Source organism: Odocoileus virginianus, chromosome 10 (assembly GCF_023699985.2).
Source record: "Odocoileus virginianus isolate 20LAN1187 ecotype Illinois chromosome 10, Ovbor_1.2, whole genome shotgun sequence".
In the NCBI taxonomy this organism is placed as follows: domain Eukaryota; kingdom Metazoa; phylum Chordata; class Mammalia; order Artiodactyla; family Cervidae; genus Odocoileus; species Odocoileus virginianus.
The window spans coordinates 5,597,418-5,605,676 of NC_069683.1; positions in this window are offsets into that span (position 1 = coordinate 5,597,418).

An 8,259-nucleotide genomic window follows, 5' to 3' on the forward strand; every position below is an offset into this window, starting at 1 on the left:
TGAACCCAGATCTCTAGGGCTCAGAGTGCACCGTAGCTAGTGGCCCCCACTGAAACCGATGGGAGGAGGATAGTGACTTTGTATTCTCTGGAGAGGAGTGGAGGGAGGCCAGGAGAAGTTCCCAGGGCTCCTGAAGCCCAGCCTTGAGCCCTGTAGGACCCTCCAGCTACTCAGCCCTGTCTTGTGACTTACAATCCAGATATCAGCTAGGACTGGGACCTCTGTCCTGGACAGGGCGGGAAGAGGGGTGTAGTGGGGAGCCTGAGGAAGGGGTGACAAAACCTTGGATTGAGGGTCAGGGAGACTTGAACAAGAGGCTGCTCCTTCCTGTACCCCACTCTCCCCATTTGCACAAAGTGGGTGCACTTTACCACCTCAAACGTTATGGGGTTCTCTGAGATACTTGGGAGAATAATTTTTTTCATCTTTAAAATCAACTGAACTTCCCCCTCCTTTTTCCTCCTGCCTCCCTCTGTCAGGAGCCTCCTCAAGGATCAGTGTGGGTCAGGCCCCTGCTGGTGGCTTGGGCTGCTAGCTCCCTTCAGAGGGGAGGAGGCGCTGAGCTGGGCGGGTAGACATGCTCTTGGCTACTGCTGCTGTGGATGTTAATATAGTTCCCTTCCCCTCAGTTACCCTTGGTGATTCTGGGTATCTGATCACCCAGATGTGCTGAGGGCTTCCTGTCAGTAGGCGTATCAGCCCTTGCCTGCCACTGTTCTGGGGTACACACCTTTCCACCTCCCACCCCTGCATACCCAGGGGGGCACCCAGGAAGGGACACAGTTCCATTTCCCATGCTGACCTCTCCTGACCCCTCCACCCACCTCACCTTCCCTCCCTTGGGTCCGAGGCCTTGGTGGAGATGGGGGAGGCAAGCCGGCTACTTCCAGGAGCCCTGGATATGGGCACGTGTGACCTGGTTATAGTCCTTAGCCCCGTCAGTGCTTGGCTGTGTGACAGCAGATAATTATTTTGCCCTCTCGGAGCCCATCACCTCATCTGAAAGTGAGGGGGTTGAACAAGATAGACTCCAAGGGTTTTTTCAACTCTAGAACCCACGTCTTGGCTCTCCTTACATAATTGTTTTAGGATGAACTGTGAACATGGTAGAAACCATGATGCCAGAGGGGCTGTTTTCAACAACGGGGTGTTTTTTTTAGAATGGTCTACCTGCCTTCTATTCTGCCTTCAGAATGGGAAGGCAGGTGAACAGTGGGCCTGAGCAGAGTAGCCTAGCCCAGGGGTCCCTTGCTCCACAGGTCAGCAAGCCCTGTGAGGCCAGATCCTCCAGGCAAGGGGGAGGGGGATCAAATAGCAGCAGACATATCTAATGATATGCTGATTCTGCTCCTGCGCTCACCCAAGGTGTGACCCTGGATAAGTCACTCAACCTCTGTGATCCTTGGTTTCATCATCTAAAAAATGGGAAACCATTAAACCACTCCTTCTCGAGGTTCCTGGGAGATAACATGATGCACCTACTGTGTGCCAGGCAGTTCTGTGCCTGTGGGTGAAGCAGGCATTGCTCTGTGGCTGAGCAGACTGAGCCCCAGGTCCGTCCGATCATTTATATCATCTATGCCAGGTCTGCAATCCCGGGCCTGTGCCCCACTGAGCCTCTGCCCAGTGTCAGGAAGGGGGACATTCTCCTCCTTCTCAGTCACCTAGGTTCTTTTATAAGGCTCAGGGAGCAGGCTTGGGGCTGGTTGGGGTGAGGCTGCTGCTGCTGCTGCCACCAAGTCGCTTCAGTCGTGTCTGACTCTGTGCGACACCATAGACAGCAGCCCATCAGGCTCCACCATCCCTGGGATTCTCCAGGCAAGAACACTAGAGTGGGTTGCCATTTCCTTCTCCATTGCATGAAAGTAAAAAGTGAAAGTGAAGTCGCTCAGTTGTGTCCAACTCTTCGCAACCCCATGGACTGCAGCCCACCAGGCTCCTCCATCCATGGGATTTTCCAGGCAAGAGTACTGGAGTGGGGTGCCATTGCCTTCTCCATGGGGTGAGGCAGGAGGTTTCTATCCTGGGTGCAGGTAACACCACTCCACTGGTCCCGTCTACTGAGGGTGTTACTTCTGAAAAGCCACTTTCAACTCTCCATTCTTTAATCGGGGTGGTGGCTGCTCAGGAGACAACGTTTGGGTTTCTCAGGCCTCTTTCAACTCCTCCTTTTCAACTCCAGCCAAGCCACAATGATGCCCCCAGAATGAGAGGAATGGGAAGCATCAGGCACCAGGGTTGGCAGTGCCTTCTCCAGTTGGGTTTCCCCATCTCTGGCATGAATACCAGTCAGTGTTTCTGCCACGTGGGTCTCACCCTGCACACCCACAGGGCCAGAGATCTGCCACACTCAGTGTCCCCATTGCACTCAGGGAGAAATCGAGGCTAAGAGATGTGATGTCTCACACCACTAGGTCACTGGTGCAGGAGACAAGAGGAATCGGGTCTCCCGACACCCAGCCCGTAAGCCATGCACTGTCACTGGTCTGAACTCCTCTTGGACGTGCCAGCCAGGGAGGTTTTGAATGGCACCAATTCCTCTCATCCCAGGACACACCACCCCTTTGAAATATGACTCCATGCAGAGGTGAAGGCTGTGTCCCCACCCAGATCTGGGCTGGCCTCATGACTTGCTGACCTCCTTGAGTCAGTGTGGCATGTGACACAAGTGACGCCACGCATGCTCTGGAGCCCAGGCTTCAGGGTCCCTGAAGCCTCTTCTCTCAGCCCCATGGAGAAGCCCAGGCTGGGCTCTCGATGCAGAGCGAGGCCCTGACACCGCATGGAGATGGCCCAGCCAGCCCAGCAGAACCCAGGCCTGGCTGACCCACCCACCAAGGGTAGCCTCACCAAGGAGCCCACAGTGAGCTGGGCAGATCTGCCCTGTCAGCCCGCAGAATCAGGAGAATCAATCAACCAATCAGTCTTTTTGGCTACTGAATTTTGACATATTTTGTTATGTAGCAAGAGATAGCTGAAGCAGCCACGCTTATATAGTGAAAAAATGGAAATTATGCATTTGTCTCAGGTGATGTCAGAATCTCAGAGTTGGGTCCCTCACCCTTTTAGATGCCTACCAGAAGTTCTGGCTGCCAGAGCCCCTGTAAATGTCTCCACTGCTCTGGGAGCAGCATCGGTCAGCCACCGGCTCCACCTTGGCCATGCTGCATCCCAGGTGCGCCATCAGGGTCAGTGAACAGTGGTTCTTCCAAAATTGCTGCAGGAATGGGTGAATTCCTCACCCAGCCTCTGCTTGCATAATCCCGGGGTAGAGAGCTCACTCCCTCCAGGGCAGCCTCTTCTGTGATGAGATGACTCTGCCCGGGAGAAGGTCCTCCTTCATCTACGGCAGAGATCCAAGACTCCTCCCGTGGCCCTGGCTCTCTTCTTGGGTCCCCTCTTTGTGACAGCCTTGGGTACTTCACAGTGGTCCCTGGAATTTGCAAAGCAGCACTATCTCCATTAATAGCAAGTATTTTCGTGTACATATTACCCTGTAATCTTGAGGGAAGTGTTTCCACCGAGGCCTAAAACAAGCGTGGGTTTTAAGGGTTTTGATACCAACCAACCTCTGGCCTTGGAAAAGATAACTTCCTGTCTCTGAGCCTCAGTTTTCTCATCTGGAAAATTGGAATAGTGAAATTTATCACCTAGGGTTGCTGTGGGGCTTAAAGAGATGATATATGTAAAATATTCTGTACGTAATCAGTCCTTGATAAAGGTTAGTTCCTTTTCTGCCAGGTACATAAACAGTTCCAGATGGAGAGCTCATTTGTAGTTAGCATTCATGTCTATATAAATAATGTGCAGGTGGGGGAGGAATTGTCAGGTGGCCAGGGGGTGAGGGAGTCCCTTCCCAGCAGCAGGAACAGCTTAAGCAGAGAGCAAGAGGGAGAAGTCTGATTTCAGGGAAGGGTAAGCGAGTCTCCTCACTGCTGGCATCAAGGAGGCCAGGAGGGAGAATGACTGGGGAGGAGACAGGCGCATGCCAGGGAGGGCCCCAAGCATTAGACTAAAGAGGCTGGGCTTTGCCAAGGTGGGGCCTGGAGGAGGTCTGGAGCTATCTGAGGTTGGATCTGGAAGGGAGGGGAGAGGAAAGAGAGTTCCTGGGAGCTGAGAGGGGAAAGTTGGGGTGAGAAGTGACTTAGGCCCATCATCAGGAGGGGAAGCCTGGCCACTTAGTACGGGCACACCCATTATGAGACGCAGGGCTTTTGACCCTCCAGCCTAGCACCTCTACTCTTGCATCTTCCAGGCCACCAGGCTTTGTTGGAAAGAGCACCCTTTCTGCCTTTTCAGTCTAGGAACAGACTGATGAAGACCAGAGGAGGAGATCTGAGCCAGATCTGCAGCCAGAGGGATGCAGGGCAGACCAGAGCAGAGGCTAACCTTACCCATTTATCTAGCAGGGACTCAGAAAAGTCCCTTTCAAGAGCTGGGCTTTACAGTTTTCTAAGCTCTGTCACAGTTATGGGTCCTGCGAGACTTGTAACTGCCTTGGGATGGGAGGAAAGAAGGCTGGGCAGAGATAATTAAACCTATTTTTAAGATGGGGAAATGTAGGCCCAGAGAAGGGAAATGACTTGCCCAAGATCACACAGAAAATGTCTGGTAGAGCTGGACCGGAACCCAGACCTCCTGCCTCTCATTGCATCCTAGCCCCTTTCCACAGCACAGAGGGACCATCTGGGCAAGACGTTCTCACTTACCTGCTCTGGGTGAAGAGTGAGGGGAGCCAGGGAGAGGTTGACATCCATCAGCAGACAACACTTAACCCAAACTGACAATTTAATTGTGAAAATGTGGACAAGGTACAGTTATGTGTAAGGAAATCCAGACGGTCTGGGCCCCTGGGGAGCCTCGGCCAGCACCCCAGTTGCCTGGGAAACGGAGAAGGTTGGGGATGATGTCACTAGATTTGAAGCTAAGGCATGGGGGATGGGCTACCCAGCCACCTCTTTGGGACCAGATGGGGCTGTGGGCCTGACCACAGGCTGCCGTCCTCACAGTTAGCTCCTTCCCTTACAGATGGAGCAAAAGGGAGCTCTGGAGCGGGGTGGTGACTTGCCCGAGGGGACACAGGGAGTCAGTGTCCATGTCCATTCATCCAGCAGGCTGCAGGCGTCTTGAGCACAAGGGGTCAGAGTCAACTGTGCGTCCCCGTGCCCTGCGCTGGGCCTTGCACAGAGCAGACCCCAACTCTGCAGAAAAGGCCACTTGATCCCTTTATAAAAAGGGGGTATAGACCACTCCGGGAGGTGACACTCATTGAGTTCATAGTAGCCTTAGGTGAGGAAGAACCCTGAGCAATCACCCAGGTCTGTGCTATCTGAGCCAGGGGACACTGAGCTGAGAAAGGGCAGGTCAACAGGCCAAGGTCACCGCAGGTTGGGGCAGCTCTAGGCTGACCCTAAATCATGCCCCACTCGGGCAGTCCGTACCCAAGGAGGAGTCGTCCCTCTCACACCACCCCCTCAGCTCTGGGCCAGGGATCTGGACCTTGGGAAGCCCCCACTGTCTGAAGCATTTTCTCAGAATCCACAGCGTCTGACCAGAGGCTAAAGATCAAGCCACCTAAAGCATCAATAACAATGTAATAAATGGGCTTAGCCCCCACTGTGTGCCAGGCTCTGGGCAATCACTCTATGATTCTTATCTTAAATATTTATGATTCTCTGGGCTGGGGATTACTGTTCTCCCTTTGTAGTTCAGAAAACAGAGGCTGGGGGCGGGGGGTAGGAGGAGTGTCACTTGCCTACCTGGATGCAGCCAGAAAGTGACAAGCTGAGACTTACATCCCACACCACTCTGCATCTAAAATCCATGGCTGCCTTTTACCTCAGTTCTTAGATTATCCTACAGTGGCCCCTGGGGGAGAGGGGGGCTGTTTTTGCCTGCCCAGTCTCCCTCCCACTTCTGATGATAAAAGCACCCCTCCCCATCCATCCCCAAATATCTGGGGTTCTGGGACTGCTGGTCACAGACCTCAGTACTCTACTAGATGGCCTGACCTTTTGAAGGTTTCCATTTTCTGATCCACCTAATATGACCCAACTGGACCACATAGAGCTGTTAACCCCAGCTAGTATGGATTTGTTCTGGGAGAACACAGTTTGCTCCCCTCTGGAATGCAAGTTCTAAAGGTGTGATCCTCAGAGTTTCCAGAAGCCAGCAGCCCTCTTCCCTGCCATGTGAGCAAGATAAGGAGAAGGAGGGAGGCAGAGAAGAAACAGGCAGCGGGTGGGGAGGTCATCTGAGTCCCCAGTACACCCTTGTCCCTCCCAATTATGTGGGCCAGTGAATCCATGTGCCTTAGGCTCACTGGATTTAGCTCTTTATCTAGAGTCTTACATCTGGAGCCATCCTGATCCTGCACTGTGCCCCAGAGTCGTGTGCTGCTGTTAAAGGAGGTACAGGATGAATAAAGTTTCTTTTCCTCCAGGAACTAACAATCTGGTTAGGGGCATGTGGGATGGATACAGCTCTGGGTTCTATCTCTGTCCTGTCTCAGAATTGCAGTGTGATCCTTTCCCTCTCTGGGCTATAAGTTTCCCATCTTTAACACGGGGACAAGGAGTGGATACTGGGTTCAATGTTCTGCAAGATCCCCTCCAGATCTACACAACTACATTTTTTTTTTAAGAAAAAAATTGAGGTATAATTCACATAACATATATTCACTCTTTTAAAGTGTACATTGCTGTTCAGTCACCAAGTTGTGTCTGACTCTGTGACCCCATAATCTGCAGCACGTCAGGCTTTCCTGAGCTTCACCATCTCCCAGAGTTTGCTCAGACTCATGTCCACTGAGCTGATGATGCCATCCAGTTCAGTGGTTTTTAGTATATTCACAAATTTGTGCAACCATTGCCACTTTCTAATTTCAGAGCATTTCCATCACCCCCAAAAGCAATCCCATACCTGTTAACCCTCATTTTACCTACCACCTCAGCCCCTAGCAGCTGCTAATTTCCTATGGATTTTTGGACATTTCAAGTTCATTTTAAAGTTCATCCATGTTGTAGCATGTATCAGTACTTCATTTCTTCTTTTAATGGGATAGTATTCCACTGTATGCATATACTCCATTCTGCTTATCCATTCATCAGTTAATGGGTTGTTTCCACTTTTTGGCTATTATAAACAATGCTGCTTGCATACTCATGTACAAGATTGGTATGAAATATCTTCTCAATTTGTGCATGTGTGTGTGTCTGTGTGTAGGAGAAGGGTTGCTGGATCATATGGTAACTTTAGATGACTTTTGTGGAACTGCCAAACTGTTTTCCACAGTGGCTGAACCATTTTACATTTCTACCAGCAGAAATGTGTGAAGGTTCCAACTTCTCCACATCCTTGCCAGCACTCATTTTCTATCGCTTTTGCTTTTGGCTATCCTAGTGGGGGTGAAGTAGCATCTCATTGTGATTTGACTTCCCCCAATGACTAATGATATTGAGCATTAAAAAAAATTTTTTTTTAAATTTTTTATTGGGGCAACGCTGATTAACAGTGTTGTGATGGTTTCAGGTGAACAGCGAAGGGACTCAACCATACATATACATGTATCCATGATGTTGAGCATCTCTTAATGTGCTTACTGGCCATATTGGCCATTTATGTATCTGCTTTAGAGAAATGTTTATTCAAATCTTTTGCCCCTTTAAAAAGTTGGGTTATCTGTCTTTTTTTTTTTTAATTGTTGAGTTGTAGGAGTTTTTAATATATACTGGATTCTACATCCTTAACAAATATAGTATTTGTAAATATTTGCTCTTGTTATGTGTGTTGCTTTTTCATTTTCTTGATAGTGTCATTTAAAGTACAAAGTTTGTCATTTTTATGAAATACAGTTTCTCTATTTTTTTTCCTTTGGTTGCTGGTGCTTTTACATAGCTAAGAAATCACTGTCTTGTCCAGGGTCAAAGAGATTTACATTTGTGTGTTCTAAGAGTTTTCTGGTTTTAACTCTCACATTTAGATCCTTGATCCATTTTGAGTTAATCTTTAAACACTATCAGGTGAAGGTGCAACTTGATGCTTTTGTGTGTGGATATCCAGTTGTACCAGCATTACTTATTAAAAAGACTATTCTTTCTCCATTGAATTGTCTTGGCTCCCTTGTCAAAAATTCAAATGACCATAAACGTATGGGTTTATTTACACAGTTACCTTTAAAGTGACATCTAAGAATTAGGTTACAATAGCCTCCACGTAGTCACAAGTATGTGACAGGTAGTGTGGTAGAGGGAGAAGAAC